General features: G+C 42.1%; 2 pseudogenes; one reads left to right on the top strand and one right to left on the bottom strand.

The window, feature by feature from the left end:
• Positions 1-258: 258 nt before the first annotated feature.
• Positions 259-400, bottom strand: LOC123109255 (uncharacterized; annotated as a pseudogene).
• A 6,482-nt stretch (positions 401-6,882) lies between these two features.
• Positions 6,883-17,535, top strand: LOC123106210 (ABC transporter G family member 45-like; annotated as a pseudogene).
• Positions 17,536-17,604: the final 69 nt, after the last annotated feature.

Below are 17,604 nucleotides of genomic sequence, written 5' to 3' on the forward strand. Positions count from 1 at the left end.
CGGTGTGGTTTTGCCTCTTGCAGATTTGGCAGGTGACTTCAGGAAGATCATCAGCTCCCCCGTTGTCGTTGCCGCGAACTCCATTGCCGCGGCCGCCGCCTCCATTGCCACGGCCTCTGTTGCCGCGTCCACCTCCTCCGTTTCCGCGACCACCATTGCCGCGACCACCTCCACCTCGGCCGAAACCACGGCCACGGGAGACGGCGTTGGCCGAGGACTGGGAGGAGTGATTGCCACCTTCGAACATAGCAAGGCGTTTCTCAAAACCAATCAACTGAGAGTAGAGTTCTGCTACCTTGATTGGTTCGGTCCTCACAGCACAGATGGAAGAGACAAACGAGATGTAGTCGTAGTCTAGTCGAGCGAGGATGTAGGAGACCATGTCATCATCGTCGAGCGGCTTTCCTGCAGAAGCCATCTCGTCGCCCAGCGCCTTCATGCGCCCGATGTAGTCGGCGATGGTCGCGGTGCCCTTTTTTGTGTTGGAGAGGGCGGTCCGCGTGTAGACGATGTTGGCCTGTGTCTGGGAGAGAAACATCTCCCTGATGGCGGTCCATGCCGCCGCGGCCTTGGTGCAGTGGGCAACCTGGATCATCACAGGGGCTGAGATCGAGTTGAAGATGAAGCTCAGCACCTGAGAGTCTTGCGCCAGTGCGATGAGATGCTCCGGGTTGGGCACATCGGTTGGCTTGCCATCCTTGTCAGCAAGCTTGGGTTCTGGGAACGGATGATCGGGGTTGAGGTGGTTGATCAGCTGCGCTCCTCGGACGGTGGCTAGGGCTTGCGCGCGCCACACCAGGTAGTTGCCCCGGTGAAGCTTGTCAGCAATGGGGATGAGAGGGAAAGCGGCGGCGGCGGCGGTGCTCGAGCTAGCCATGTCTAGGGTTGGATGTTGGAGAGAAAGTAGGCTCTGAATACCATGAAAAAATAGGTTGAAGCGTATGCCTCTGGCAGGGACGCGCTGCGTGTTATATAGGCATCGACAGATTACAGGGTTTGGTGGTTTGGTAGGGCTGGATTGATCCTCAAGAAAAGCTATACAAGATGAGGATAAATCCTAACTACCTAACCACCTGATTACAATCAACTCACGCAACACCAGATCCTACCAGATGTATATACGGTTTATAACAGTACCGTATATACATGTACAATACTTTCTAACAGTCGGTGTCCTCTGCCGGGCAACTCCGGCCTTGGCATCCCAATAGCTGTGTCCCTTCCAGCTTTCCTGGCTCATCGATGTCCTAATAGTTGAGGCCTCGACAGCTTAGATCTACGTCCCTGTAGTCCTAGCTTCCGACGTTGACGTTCGCCGTAGCCTCCCCTGAGCGGTTGTATTTGATTTGCTGCCTGTCCTACCATGTACACCTCAAAGCCTCCCCTTTTGCCAAATCTAATGCTCGTGGGTCTGGAGGCGGTGCTACCATCCGGCGGCAAGTGCAACACTATCAACCCCCGTTACTGTCATGGTGGTTCCGACTAGATGTGGCTTCCTCATCTTCAATTCTAGATCCAGCGGCTATGTGATTGCTTAGCTTCAGGCTAGGGAGAAATCCCTGCTTGGCTTGCAGGTGTTGGCAGAAGCGGGATCCGTATGTGTCGCTTTTCATTCTTGGCGGCGCTGCCATGGCCTCCAACTACGCCCCTCTTCAAGCTCAGTGGAAACTTTAAGACCGATTTCTCTGTACCGGATGGCGACGGCGTCTGGCCATCGTCTTACATCTTAAAGGCGTTATCTTCTTGGTTTTGGCGATTTTGGACTTTTTACTGGTTTGACATGTTGTTCTTGGTTCGGACTTGGTATTTTTAGCTGTTTTGTATCATCTATCCAGCCGGAGCATCTTTTGTCTCTATGCTCCGGGCACCATGTTACGTTTGCATGCGTCCGTGTCATGTGTATATCTCTTATGGCACTCATTCTATTTTCTTTTATCAATGAAAGATATGCAAGTTTTGCGTATTCGCAAAAAATGAGTCGACCACAACGTCCTAGTTGGTCAAGTAGCCGCCCGGTGCCAAGGGGCCTGGCGTTCGGAACTCATCCTCCAGCTAGTCCCAACACGCTGAACATACAAAAATGGAAAAAGGAAATGATTTTACACGGTCAACATATCTATGCGGACAATCACTACTAGCCACAAGAAGATCAATTAAGCAGGACGCTTGTGTGGTTAGTTGTTGATTGGTTTTATGGTTAGTTCTTGTAGAGATTGATATATACTTATATAGTTGTATTATGCATATCCAGCTTAATTTTGTTTATAGACGCCAGCCGCCTCAACTAACGGCAGCTGGCGCATAATCATCAAGGGGAACAATGGGTAAATAAACAAAGTAGGAGTACGTACGTTGGCTGATTAAGACAAATTAATGCTTGAGTTATTAAGACTAATTAACAAGCTTACGTATGAAGCTAGACAGTAGGTATACTTTACAAGACAAAACTGAAATTTTGTCTTCTTAGCAGAAGGAGAAGAAAATTTGATCCCTTTGGTGCATGCATGCTATCCGATCCAACTTGAAGCACACATGACCTGTTGCCTGTTGGAGCATATGGCGAGGAAGGTGCTGTTCTATCATGAAAATGAAACTCCATGGGCACTAGCACCCACGGTTTATTGATATAGAAGAAGCATCCCTCATGAGAATTCCAGAAATTCGTCCCCGACGTGGATCGAACTCTGGTCGTTGGGTTTACAATCATGCGCCCCCAACCACTGGGCTATGCCCACGTCCTCGGTGCTGTTCTATCATGATGGTGGTGTAATCTTCACCTCTATCTTGATAGAAAATAAAAAATAGTGGAGGCTGCTTGTACTCCCTCCGTCCCAAAATAACTATCTCAAACTTTTTTTGTTGCAAGAAATTTTTCGATATATTCATCTTCAATCATGAAAGTACAACTCTATACTGGAGCTAGTATAAAATTGAGACACTTATTTTAGGATGGATGGAGTATTATATTAATACCATATGACAGGCTACCAGCCTACCACCGGAATTGGTTGCTTGCTGCAAGGCTTGATTCTCAACTTAACTTGATCCTCGAGATTTCAACAAAATGATAGAAGATCCTTTGAAACAAGTATAAGAAGATATTAGGAGATTGCAAAAAATGATCTCATCAGATCTCATTCTCAACCATGCATGTTGTTGCATACCCATACTGACATGCTACAGATAGTACCAGCTAATCGAAATCAAGAAGAGAGAGAGAGAGAGAGAGAGAGAGAGAGAGAGAGAGAGAGAGAGAGAGAGAGAGAGAGAGAGAGAGAGAGAGAGAGAGAGAGAGAGAGAGAGAGAGAGAGAGAGAAGACGTTGCTATCGAATTGAAGACTTAATTTTTCTAGCTTATCACTGATCCAAGACATGTGAGGTTCTGTTCTGAGATCGAGATTGAGATTGAGATTGAGATGGGGATGGAGATGAAGGCGAGGATGAAGATGGAGATGGGGCATGTGCTTAGTCAAACCAGGGGCACATATTGCTTGCACGCGTGCATGGGCTTAATAGCAAGCAGTATGGCAGATGTATGGCAGATGCAAGCAACAAGCAGTATGGCATAGTACGAAGCACAAGAAATTATTACCACTGCCTGAGAGCATCTCCAGTTCTTGGCCCCCCAGGCGGTGATTTTACGCACCCCCTGGGGCAAGCTGGCGCTAAAATCGACGCAGGATCGCCCCTAGACGGGGTTTTTTTTTTGAAAAACTGAATTCGGCAAAGTTCGGCAAATTGAACAAAACGTTCAGCTAAATTCGGCAAACTTGACATAATATTCGACATGTTCGGGGTTATTACATAAGTTATTTAAAAAAACAACTACGGGGCGAAGAAGTCGCTCAGCGCGGCGAAGTCGCCGACGTCGCCGCCATCCTCGTTGTCGGCGTTGTCGTTGGCCTTCTACTTCTTGATGGCGCGGCCACCCCTGCTAGACCCCTGCCCCGCGTCTCCATGGCGGACCGGTGGCGGCGGCGCGTCGCCATCACTTTCGTCGAGGACGACGACGCCTCCCTTGTCCCAGCCACGGCACCGAGATTCGAAACTCTCGTAGGCGAGGCGCTCGCGCTGGCGCTCCAGCTGCGCCAGTCATCGCGCACCCATTTGAGAGCCGCCGCGTCGTCGAGCTCCTCCTCCTTGACGCCGGCGGCGAGCCCGGGCTCCGTCTTGACGGCGGCGAGCCCCAGATCCGTCTTTGGCTTGACGTAGCGCAGAGGAGCCGAGGGGGAGGGGGGCGCCTGCCGCCCTCGTTGATGATGATGCCGGTGCTGCGGGTGCGCCGGCCAAGCGGCGTCTCCGAGGCGGGCTTGGCCTTGACACCGAACAGCGATGAGGAGGAGCTGAACCTCCTGGGCATCCTGGGTATGCCAGCAGCGGGTCATTGCCGCTCTCGAGGTGCGCCAGCACCTCGTGGAATGTGTGGCCCGGGACGCCCCACCAGACGTCGGGATGTTGGCCTCGAATAGGAGGTACGCCTCCCACTCCTGGAGCGAGCGGCGGCCAAAGCCGTTGGCCACCGCGGCGTCGTCGGGGAAGCGTTCGACCATGTAGAGGAAAAGGGAAGGGGAGGGGAGGAAAGGAGAGAGCGGTAGAGCTCGGCGGCGGACAGGATGGACGACGGCTGGTTTGGGCTTGGCGGCTCGGGCTGGTGTGGCCAGCGGAGAGGGGGAGCTCCGATTTTATAGCCCCACGCCGTGTGAACGCGTGGCGGAAGAGGAGGCGTCGCCGCGCCCGCCAGCCCTTGACGCGCCGGCCGTGAGGAATCAATGGCAAGGCTGACCGGCGGCAGCCTTGCCATTGATTCCCCGTGGGAAACCGATGCATTCTGGGGAAGACGAGGAGCGTGCCGCTGACTCGGTGGGCCCGCGGCTCTTTCACGCCAAAACCGCTCGCCTCGGCGCACCGGGCGCCCCCCAGCGCGCCGGGTTCGGCCTGAGGCCGCCGGCGCTAATTTCGGCACAAGCCGGTGAAAAACAGGCTTCTGGGGCGCCACTGAGCCGATTTTTGGGCGCCGGCGCGGAAAAAGCGTCTGAAGAAAGCCTGTTGGGGACGCGGCTGAAGATGCTCTAACCTGTTTGTGCAAGCACATGCCTCCTCTCTCTCTCATGCGCGTGCGCAAACAGAACATGACATAATGCGCTCGTTATCTTCTCAAGCTAGCTAGCTACTCTCTGTGTCTCTCTATATTTGTCAGCAGAAATGCAGTTAACTGTCCCTTTCCACACAGGCATAGAGAATAGCCCTCCGTCCGGAAGTAGGCAGTAGATGAAACTATGCACTAATAATGAACACATAATGGACGGCTGCTAGATGGAGGATAAGAAAGGGACTGTGGATCCTGCAGTGCTAATACTCCCTGGGCACCCCATGATTGCGCTTCTATTAATATGCTACCACCGGAATTAATTAGAGCATTTTTTATGTAAAAAACTTGATTCTCAACTCAGTTTGATCCTTGAGATTTCGCGGAAAAAATAATACAAGATCTTTCCAAACAAGAATAAGAACTTGTCTAGTTCGATTTACAGCTGAATGGACTCTAGACGAATGAGTAATTAATTCCATTTTGTCAGGCAGGGCACAAAAAGATCCCTACAGAAAGAAATATCAGAGTTTTGTTGTCCCAAAACTTCCTTGATCATGATAAATTTATGTCTAACAATTCTTTACAAGCTACAGTATTGCACCATAAGTGGGGCGGCGCCCAGCCAGGTATCATCCCAGAATCGAACCCGAGAACCATTTCTAACTAAGATAGTGCCAAATTGGAAAAACAATTCCTTGGCCTTCATCACACCATGCCAAAAATATGAATCCCTGGGCTTTCAATGAACTTGAGAAATGGCTTTGGACCCCAAACACTTGTTACGAAGAATATCCCACCACGGTTCATTCTCAATGAGTAGTTTGTAAACCCATTTACTCAGAAGAGCGATATTTTTTCTCTCAAGATCTTGAATTCCAAGGAGCCCTGGACTTTTAGGTCGGCATAATACACTCCATCTGGCTTGCTGATATTCCTTGGATTCATTATCACACTACCAAAAAAATTGTATCTAAAGGAGTCCAGCTGCTGAAGAACTCCTTGAGAGTCATTCAGCATCGCAAAATTTAGAATCATTTAGCATCACTATATTACTGTTGGGCCAAAAATTTCTAAATCACGTCGTGGCGCTCCAAATTTCAGCTTGATGCATTCATATATACGATGCATTGATGCCAAGCTTGGTTATTAAGTTATGATCCTTGATCAGCGCTTGGTTGTTTGATGCATGCACATGTATGTCAAGCATAGGTTGCTGGTCAATCATGTATGCTTTGTTTTTCAATTTTTTCATGATTTAACGAGAAATATTGAATGTGCTTAGCTTGGCTATAGCTCCTTAGTAACATTTCATTGCTTCTGGCTGAGCTGCCGCCGAATGACATAGCACTCTATTTAAAACTTTGTCACATCTGAATCCTACATACATACATACATACATACCCAACATGCATGACATGGTACAGATAGTACCAGCTAGCTCAATGGTGTGAAGCTGGATGTCCTCGCTCATTAAGAAATCAAGAAAAGAGAGGAGACGTAGCCATCCACTGAATCGAAGACTTTTTTAGGATATCGCTGATTCAAGATATGTGAGTCAGGTTGTGTTGGAGCATGCCATGTGTGGCACTGCTCGCAAGGATGGGCGCGCTTAATAGCAAGCAGTACGATCAATCCAGAGTATTATTATTAATTTTTTGCACTACATGATCCTAGACTTTGTTTTGGAGATATACTTTGCCATATATATATATATATATATATATATATATATATATATATATATATATATATAAATCCAACCCATGGAAGACTTTGTTTTCTTTATCTCTCCACGCGATCGATGAGCCTCCAAATATCACATAACTAGGTTCCCGCGCTCATCCAAACTACTTATATACATGGGAGGATATGATCCATCCATCCATCCATGAGGACAAGCAACTAAGCTAGGCACTTGCAATCTGCGAGGATCATATTCATACATATCGTTTGCTCGCAGCCGGATATGGCGGCAAGGAGGGCGGAGGACGAGCCACCGCCCTTCACCCATGAGGACAATCGCCGCTTCCTCCAGATGCTCCGCGACAAGAAGCAAATGTATAGTATATATGCAAGTGCAACGACGATTGATACGTTATGGTTTTTATGGAGGGATTGTGCTTAGTTTGCTTTGTTTCGCAGGCTGGGAATCGGCAGCCCCAAGGTGGAGGTACAGTTCCAGGACCTCACCGTGGAGACTCACGTGCGCATCGGCCGCCGGGAGCTGCCGACGCTGCCCAACTGCGTCGTCAACGCCGCCCAGGTACGCACTGCCACCAACAGAGGTGGAGGAGGTTCGCCTAAGCCCTCAATGATGTAAATGTCTATACTATTTCTGAGTGGAAACATCTTTCTAATCTCTTTATGTAGGAGTTGGCATCACATTCGCACATGTGCACACCAAGGAAAAGAGCGGTCAAAATTATAAATGGAGCAAGTGGAACAATTCGACCATCAAGGTAAGGTACTAGCTCAATAGTAAATATCAAGACACAGTTTTCCTCAAAACAATTTTCTCTAAGGTAAGGGATATGCATACATTTACTAGCTCAATAGTATATGATTCATTAGTTTACTGACCAAAGATCCTTTGTAATCCTATCATAAATCAGGATGACACTTCTACTGGGAGCACCTGGTTCCGGGAAAACAACCTTTTTAAAAGCATTGGCAGGAAAGCTGGATTTGTCTTTGAAGGTAGCAGATTAAGTTATATACACATGCAAATGAAAGCACCTACTTTTTTTTGCGGGGTAATGAAAGCACCTACTTACAAGAAAAGCATTGGATAACAAAACAATTGTTCTTGATGTAACATCTGTTAATAGCGCAAAGGAAAGGTCATGTACAATGGAGATGAAGTGAATTCCTCAACACCACAACACATGCATGCTTACATTAGCCAGTATGATCTTCACCATGCTGAGATGACCGTCAGAGAGACGATTGATTTTGCATCCAATATGTTGGGAACCGATAACGAATTCGGTAAGTCACCGCCGATTCATATTACTTGTATCATATAGCTCTAGATTCCATGTGCACGAATTAGCTAATTTATAATAGAACCCATATATATGTAAACTATAACTCTAGAACCACTCATGGTGATGCTCAACCTGTCTTTTTCTGTGTGTATGCTCAAGGTGTCTTTCTTTGCCGTGACATGAATACTCATTAATATAGTTCTCATATTTGGAATGAAAATCATAGAGATAATCGGAGAAGCAGCAAGAGGAAAAAAGGATGTCGTAAATGAAGTGGACAAAAATCTTGACTCATTTTTTAAGGTGCTTGCTTTGATTGTTCCTCTGATTTGCTAAAATGAGATTCAATTTTCCTAGTCACTTACAATATTTATATGCAGGCCACCACATTTGGAGAAGGAAGAAACCTTACAAGAAACTACATTATAAAGGTATGTGCTATTGTAACTTCTTCATTTACTCTCATTTACCCTAACAGCATAATCGCAACATCTATGCAATGCAGATACTTGGTTTGTCAGAGTGCACAGATACTCTAGTGGGGGATGAAATGAGGAGAGGCATATCTGGAGGCCAAAAGAAAAGATTGACAATCGGTTAACATTCTACCCCTTCTACTGCATGTGATCCTCAATGTTTGAATTTATTGCCAACCTTACCCCAATTGCTCAATATTTTGGGGTAAACTATTTAAATACATTCAACTGATTGAGGTACCATAGCTAAGAGGTCTATAGTTTAAGACTTCAGATAAACCACTCATGTAAAATAGATAAGAACTACTTCGATTCCACGAATAACACATATTGGCCATATTTCCTCAATATATCAAGCTTATGGCGAGATTGCTTTTTTTAAACGAACTTCCCATTTTCATAGACTACTGAACTAAAATTTTACCATCCTGTCTATGCACTTATTGTGTGCCATATTGACCAATTAAATAAAAAGGTATTAGTGCACCATGCATGTAAAGGTTATAGTATAACAACATGTCAAAATGACACCATAATTGTTGAACATATTTGATTAAAAGGTCCATGAAGAACAATATCTATTCTAAAAAACAAAGCACTAGTTGCATTAATATACTAAACACCTTACAACCCATCTAGTTGATCTACTGTCGTAAAAGAAGTTTTTCTCGTCAATTCTAGTTATGTTTTAACTTACTCTTGGATAATGAATCCTCTTAATTAACACCACAAAATGATATAATTCATCCCATGGTTTATATTTTAATTTGGTTTTCTTGGCATGATTATAACACACAAGCATTTCTCCACAAACTCTCTATATCCACCACCTCATGACACTCCCTCCATCTTTCTCCTCCATGGAACACATTTGTGCACGCTCTTAGAAGAGCTATATTATGCCAACTGGTGTGTACATTCATGGGACCATCTCATGTGTTGCTAATTCAACTAAAGTGTTATCCGTTTGAGAAAAAAATATGCATTGTAAGTGCAGTATATTGGTATTCATAGTGAGCTTATGGAAATATTATAGAATTATATATAAGTTGAACTCTTAATTATTCCCAAGAAACACCTATTCCATGGAAGGATGGCATTGATATTTTGTTCTATAACATCAGAGCAATTATGTGTGTGTGTTAGACTTAAAAGTACACATTGAACCCTAACTATGTTACAAGACCAAAATTAAACCACAAGCAGTAAAACGAGATACTCCCTTCATTTTTACATACAAGGCCACCAACTCAAATTAAATGTACCAAGACAAAGTTGCATACATGTTTTTCAACTCATCTTTCTTTTCGTTTACTCAGATCATTAATACACCACATGCATGCAAGAAAACTGAGTGGAGGAAGTAGCCGAGTGTCATTATGACTGCATGCATGCAAATATTTAAAAAGTTGCTACTACGAGGAAACATCATTAATTTTTTTCTCGATTACTTTTGGTGGCCTTGTCTAGATGCAAAATATATATTTCATAGTGGCCTTGTATAAGTAAATGGAGGGAGTATATGAGGCTTTCAACCTTCATGGCCATTATTCATTTTGGAGAATAAGGCAGTTTCATCCGGCAAGTAGTATGATGGGGACAATTTTGGTTGATGTTGCACATGAGGTAGATAATAACGCAAATAGTCTAATGGAAAAAGTTCCACTATTAGGAAAAGGCCTGTTAGTGGCGCACCTATTTTGGCCATTAATGGCGCACTATAGATGCGCCAGGGGTGCGCCATTAGTATACCAGATAGTAGTGGCGCACCACATAGTGCGCCATTACTATGTCCAACGGTGCGTCATTACTATCTGACTTAGTAATGGCGCACCACATATCTGGTGCGCCATTACTAACAAAAAAATTCAAATTTTTTTAGAATTTTTTTTCAAAAAAAATTCAAATATTTTTTTTTGCTTTTTCTTAATCTCGGACAAATATGCTTAATCTTGAGTCAAATTGCACTAAGTGGTCAAACTTCTCAGAAGGTCACCCATCCTCACACTACTCCAACTCGAGCACGCTTAACTTCGCAGTTCTATCCAACCCCAGCACCACCTCACTTAACAGGCACTTGTTTATATCATATCAATCCTATTAAACCTTTTTGATGTCTAGGACTTTGTTCATGTTCATGAGTGTGATGAAATTTTGAAAAATATTTCAAACTTCCCGGTCATATTACGTATCATATTTTGAAAAAAAATAAAAAAAAATTGAAACCAATTTTTTTTCTGTTACTAGTGGCGCACCAAGCAAATGGTGCGCCACTAGTAAGTTTGATTTTTTTTTATTTTCCCCCTCTAGATCTTAAAAGCCCCGTATCTTTCGTTCTTTTAGGTTTTTGGGGATTCTGAAAATCTTGAACATAGCTCCCCCAGTTCAATTCAGATGTAACTTTTCGAGTAGATGATTTTTCATATAAAAAACTTTTTAATCCGAGTTCGTATGCAAAAGTTATGCCCATTTTACTAAATTCTAGAGAGATTTTGCAAATAAAGTCAAAATTCATATTTGTAAATTTTCCCAACAACTAGACCACATATCACATGGCAAACTGATTTTCTTTTTTGTTTGACATTTCCATCATTTTTTTTATTTTTTTCTAAAACTGAAAAGGCAGTCCACAGGGGGTGCAAAGAAAGTTAGTGATGGCGCACCACCTAACAATGCGCCATTAGTAACCCTGGTTACTAATGGCGCGCCTGTTACGTGGTGCGCCATTACTAGTTTTGCAAAAAAAAAATTGTTAGTAGTGGCGCACTGTGGTTGTGGTGCGCCATTACTAGTTTGAACTAGTAATGGCGCACCAGAACTAGTAATGACGCACTATACCTTGGTGCGCCATTACTAGTTTTGAAAACAAAAGTAAAAAAATTGTTAGTAGTGGCGCACAGAGTGTGTGGTGCGCCATTACTAGTTAAAACTAGTAATGTCGTACTATGCCCTGGTGCGCCACTACTAGTTTTGGAAAAATAAAAAAATTGTTAGTAGTGGCGCACCGTGGGTGTGGTGCGCCATTAATGATATGAACACTAATGACGTACCTACATATGATGCGCCACTGCTATTAATGTCCATATTAACTATAGCCCTTTTTCTAGTAGTGTTCAAAATATTTGGCAGAATAGTACCTACTAAAAATGTGGAATGATATTATTAAAACTAGTCTATGTTCAGATATATGATTCAGTATATATTTTTAAAGTGTTTTGGACTTTTGGCAGTTTCAAACATTAGTTATAGCTAATTTCCATTAATATCTAGATTCTAGAATAACTTTATGGCTCTTTTGAAACAAAATAGCTTTCCGACGGTAGACGTGTCCACGGCCACCCACCCAACACTTGCTTGTTCTACAACCAAATCTAATGCATGCATATGAGACAGATGTGTGGCGACCCCCACCCTTTCCACCATGTTTTTCTATGCAGAAACATGTGTGCAACAATATGTGGCCCAATGTGTCCCCCCCCCCCCCAAATTTTGTTTATAAAAATTCTATTGGTTTGAAATTACCTAAAGTTGAAGTTTCTGATAGTTTGATTTTCTTTTAGATTTTGAATTTTCCAAATGTTTTATTTTTTAAAAGTTTGAACATTTTTTCAGAAGTTCCAAGAATAGCATAAAAGTAGAAGAGTACCAATCCATGAATTTTTTTATCAAAAAAGTAGAATAAATGGGGGAGGGCATGTCTAAAAATTGGAAGTGGGGATAGTCCAAAAGTGAACACTAGCATGATCCCTAGCGCGGGAGACCTCTAAATAGTCGTGCCCTTTTATGAAATATGTCAGCTAATCAGCTATGTAGAACCAAAAAATGTTTTGTGGTGCCAAAATATTTATGTTCTAACTAATAAATTTTCCTCATTGTATAACTGGTGCTATATTTCACAATGATATCCTTAATGCAGGAGAAATGCTAGTTGGTCTAGCGAAATGCTTCTTTATGGATGATATTTCAACTGGTCTTGATAGCTCCACGACGTATGAGATCATAAAAGTTATACAACAAATGGCTCATTTACTAGATCTCACAGTGGTTATTTCCTTGCTTCAACCTCCTCCTGAGACATTGGAATTATTTGATGACATAGTTCTTTTATGTGAGGGCCAAATTGTATACCTAGGTCCTCGAGAAAATGCTACCGATTTCTTTGAGATTATGGGATTCAAATGCCCTTACAGGAAGAATATAGCTGATTTCCTTCAAGAGGTACTATATCACTATTGTACGAAGGAACTATTGGATAAACAATAGTGCTAACACTTTAGTTATCCTTACCAAATTACTTTTTGGAATAACTTATGGGAAACTAGAACTTTAAAGTCGTGAAAATTCAACCCAGGGAATTTAATTTTGTAATGTGTACTTGCTCACAATAACATAGTAGCGAACTAACAATAGTTGTTTTTCCATTTTCCCAGGTGACCTCTAAGATGGACCAAAAGCAATATTGGATTGGTGACCAACATAGGTATCACTACCATTCAATTGAAAATTTTGCAGAATCCTTCCGTTCATCCTATCTACCTCGACTTGTACAAGACAAACTTTTAGTGCCAAATAGTAGTAGAGTAAAGAGTGCGGAGGTAAAAACTAGATTAGGTATGTCCAGATGGAATATCTTCAAGGCATGTTTTTCAAGGGAAGTACTACTTCTGAAAAGAAACTCCCCAATACATATATTCACAACCGTACAAATAACTATCCTTGCTTTGGTGATATCGACTATTTTCCTTCGGACAAATATGAACCACAAATCTGTACTTGATGCCAACAAGTATGTCGGAGCTCTCTTTATTGCTGTCATGCTAGTAAATTTCAATGGCATGATTGAAATTGCAATGACAATAAAGAGACTTCCCACTTTCTACAAACAAAGAGAGTTATTAGCATTGCCAGGATGGGCACTCCTTACTCCAAATTTCCTTCTTAGTATCCCAATATCACTTATGCAGACAGGTCTTTGGACTAGCTTAACCTATTATATGATTAGCTATGCACCTTCCTTTATCAGGTACCTCTCCTCTTGGTCAATTAAGTATATAATGGTCATGGTATTTTAAATAAATTTGATTGTGAGAAAACACTTGCCTTAATTACTTATTGCAGATTCATGAAGCACTTTTTGGTACTTTTTTCCATGCATCAAACATCAATGGGCATGTGTCGTTTGTTAGTAGCAATGGCAAGGACGCTAGTAATGGCCAACGTGCTAGCAACCACAACACTTATAGCAATCTTTATATTTGGAGGCATCGTCATTTCAAAAGGTTAGATCATATTTAGCTTAATATAATGCAATATATATTAAAAAAGAGACATAGCTCATGTTTTAGGACATGTGTGCAACTTAGACACTAAAAATTCTACAATGAAACAGATGATCTCAAACAATGGTTACAATGGGGATATTGGACATCACCATTCACCTATGCGCAAAATGCAATCTCCTTAAATGAGTTCCTTGGTGAACGATGGGCTACAGTAAGCAATCATTTTAATTAACATTTTTATAAGGTGCATGAAATATGTACTACAATTGCAACTTCATGATGATGTTCTTGTTTTCTATAGGAATTTCATTATGAAAATGCTAATACGATTGGTGAAGCTATCCTCAAGATCAGGGGTTTTCTCACGGAGTCGCACTGGTATTGGATTTGTGTCGGCATTTTATTTGGATTTGCGCTCGTCTTCAATGTACTCAGTATATTTGCCCTGGAGTTCTTGAACTGTACGTACATCAATATACTCAGTATATTTGCGCTCGTCTTCATACTAAGTATATTTGCACACGAGTTCCAAAACACCATAAGTGTTGAATCATAATTATAATTGGTATATATTATGTCTATTTACCATTTTGCTATTTGTAGCGCCACATAAACGTAATGTTCACACTGATGCCACGGACACAATGATGGAGTGTGAAAACAAAATAGTTGAAACTCAAGATGCATCAATTCTACAAGGCGTCCTTCCATTTCAGCCTCTTCCCTTTGCATTCAATGCTATCAATTATTCCGTCAATATGCCTAAGGTATGCTCGAGCACACAACACCTTACTAAATAGTAGCATCCATTCTGATCACATGTTCACCAAAATAATGCATATCTTACACCAGGAGATGATGAAGTATGGAGTAACAGAGAAAAAACTTCAGCTACTACAAGATGTTAGTGGTGCTTTCAGACCAGGAGTGCTAACAGCTCCGATGGGGATCACTGGTGCTGGAAAGACAACATTGCTCGATGTTTTGGCCGGAAGAAAAACCGGGGGGTATATCGAAGGTACTATAACGGTACGGTAGCAGGATACCCAAAGAGGCAAGAGACATTTTCAAGGATCTCGGGCTATTGTGAACAAAGTGACATTCACTCACCTAACCTCACTGTATATGAGTCACTTCAGTTTTCTGCAAGACTTCGCTTGTCTTCAAAAGTTACATCGCACCAAAGATATGTATGTGCAATTGTTAACATCATTCAAAGTTAATACACATACAGTATCTCACAATACATGTCTCTATTTTTTTAGATGTTTATACATGAAGTCATGCACCTAGTTGAGTTAACTAGATTAAAGAATGCAATGGTGGGTCTGGTAGGAGCAACTGGCCTATCAGCTGAGCAGCGAAAAAGGCTAAAATGGCCGTGGAGATGGTAGCTAGTCCTTCCATCATATTTATGGATGAGCCGACCACTGGCTTGGATGCCGGATCTGCAGCAATTGTCATGAGAGCAATAAGAAAGACAGTGGACACTGGATGAACTATTGTATGCACAATTCATCAGCCAAGCATTGAGATATTTGAATCATTTGATGAGGTAAGAGTAAGTCTCATTTTAAACAGGTCAATATTTTTAGGGAAAGTAGGTCGAAATTAGTCATATAAATACAAGCAAGAAAGAAAAATAATAGTCTTGTGGCATCAAGTCAAAGACTGGAAAAAGCAGCAAATTGTCAATACACATGATAATGATTCTTAACGATAATCAAGTGTCCATTTATATGATTTTTTAAACATACATGTATTTCTTATTACGCATCAGTACCACTAAGTTGCTTTCTACACATTAATTGAATTTGACTAATTGCAGCTTCTACTTATGAAAAGAGGTGGTCGGATAATATATAGTGGTTCACTAGGTCCAAATTCTTGCAACATGATAAAGTATTTCGAGGTAAGAGTGCCTAATTTTGAATGTATATTTACAAGATGGGAACAAAAGAAATTATATTCGTTGTCACAGGCTATACCAGGTGTTCCTAGAATAAAAGAGGGCCAAAACCCAGCAGCATGGATGTTGAATGTTAGTTCACACACAACAGAATACGAGATTGGACTGGACTACGCAGAAATTTATCAACGCTCCTCTCTATACAAGTAGGTGTGGTGTAATCATAATGCTATAACCCCTATAATGTAAAATGGATTTTATAATGAACAATAATATTGTTATTTTCTTGATTTTGTAGGGAGAACATAATTCTAGTTAATGAGCTTGGAAAACCAACACCAAACACAGAGGACCTACATTTTCCTCCAAGATACTGGCAAAACTTTTGGGCACAATGCATGGCTTGCTTGTGGAAACAAAGATGTGCATATTGGAAAAACCCAGAACACAATGTTGCTTGGTTCCTAAACACGTTTGTTCAATCAAATATGTTTGGAATTGTATTTTGGCAAACTGGATCAACGATGTAAGTAGGAATTACAACAGACCTAATGATTTTCTTTCATGAAAATTTATCATACCTCAACTATATCTTAACTTGGTTTTCCTGTGTGATATATAGTAAACAACAACAAGATATATTCAACATACTAGGACTCATATATGGAACATCACTATTTCTAGGCTTTAATAATTGTACTATGTTACAACCGGTTGTGGCTGTGGAGAGGGTTGTTCTCTATCGAGAAAAGGTGGCAGGCACATACTCCACCTTGGCCTATGCCATAGCTCAAGTAATGTTACTTTACCAACTTATTCTAAAGTGCAAAAATTATTCTAAACCTAGAAGGCCTAGCATATTTTCTCAACTCCAACATTGGATTTTTATTTGTAGGTGGCAATTGAATTGCCTTACATGCTTGTCCAAGTGTTCATGTTCGCGGTAATCATTTACCCAATGATTGGATTCCAAATGACGGCTGACAAACTCTTTGAGTTTATCCTTTACATGGTGTTAAGTTACATGTACTACACACTCTTCCGGATGATGACAGTAGCACTCGCACCAAACGTTGAGATAGCTTCTGGATTAGTCTACCTTATCTTCCTCTTTTGGAACATCTTCTCCGGCTTCATCGTTGGAAGATTGGTATGACTCCCCTCTCAGTTTACCACTTGTTACCCCCCCCCCCCCCCCAAAAAAAATTCCCAGTAATTATAGTACAAACTTGAGAGGAAAACCCAAAATTTAGGCGATGGAATTCCTAACTAACACCTAAATATATTGCATATTCGATTTATATTTGGAGTTTAGTTTTTGTCAAAATAAGTAAATAATAAAGGGGGATAGATCATGCATGGTTAACCTGATGAACAATAACAATGTGTATGCAGCTAATCCCAGTGTGGTGGAGGTGGGCGTATTGGGCAAACCCAGCAGCATGGACGGTGTATGCACTCATGTTCTCTCAGCTGGGCGACCGTACAGAGCTAATTCTTGTGCCTGGGCTGCCAGACCAGACCGTGAGGGACTTCCTCGAGAGCTACCTTGGCCTTGAAGACGTCTACATGAACCTTGTCACCTACCTACATGTTGCCATTATCGCCTTGTTTGCCACTGTCTTCTTTATCTCCCTGAAGTACCTCAATTTCCAGCGGAGATAGCACAAACAAAATGAATGATGTCATGTGAATTACAAATACACTAAGTGATAAACCACAACTGTATAAAGCTAAGAGAAGCACTCAGTTAATTATAAATAAGCACATGAGCACGATGATGTTGGTTTAAGAGGAAATGTTGAAGTAATCAGCATATTTGAGTGAGAAGTTGTATATGTACTCTCTCCGTTCCAAATTA

This window comes from Triticum aestivum, chromosome 5A, assembly GCF_018294505.1.
Source record: "Triticum aestivum cultivar Chinese Spring chromosome 5A, IWGSC CS RefSeq v2.1, whole genome shotgun sequence".
In the NCBI taxonomy this organism is placed as follows: domain Eukaryota; kingdom Viridiplantae; phylum Streptophyta; class Magnoliopsida; order Poales; family Poaceae; genus Triticum; species Triticum aestivum.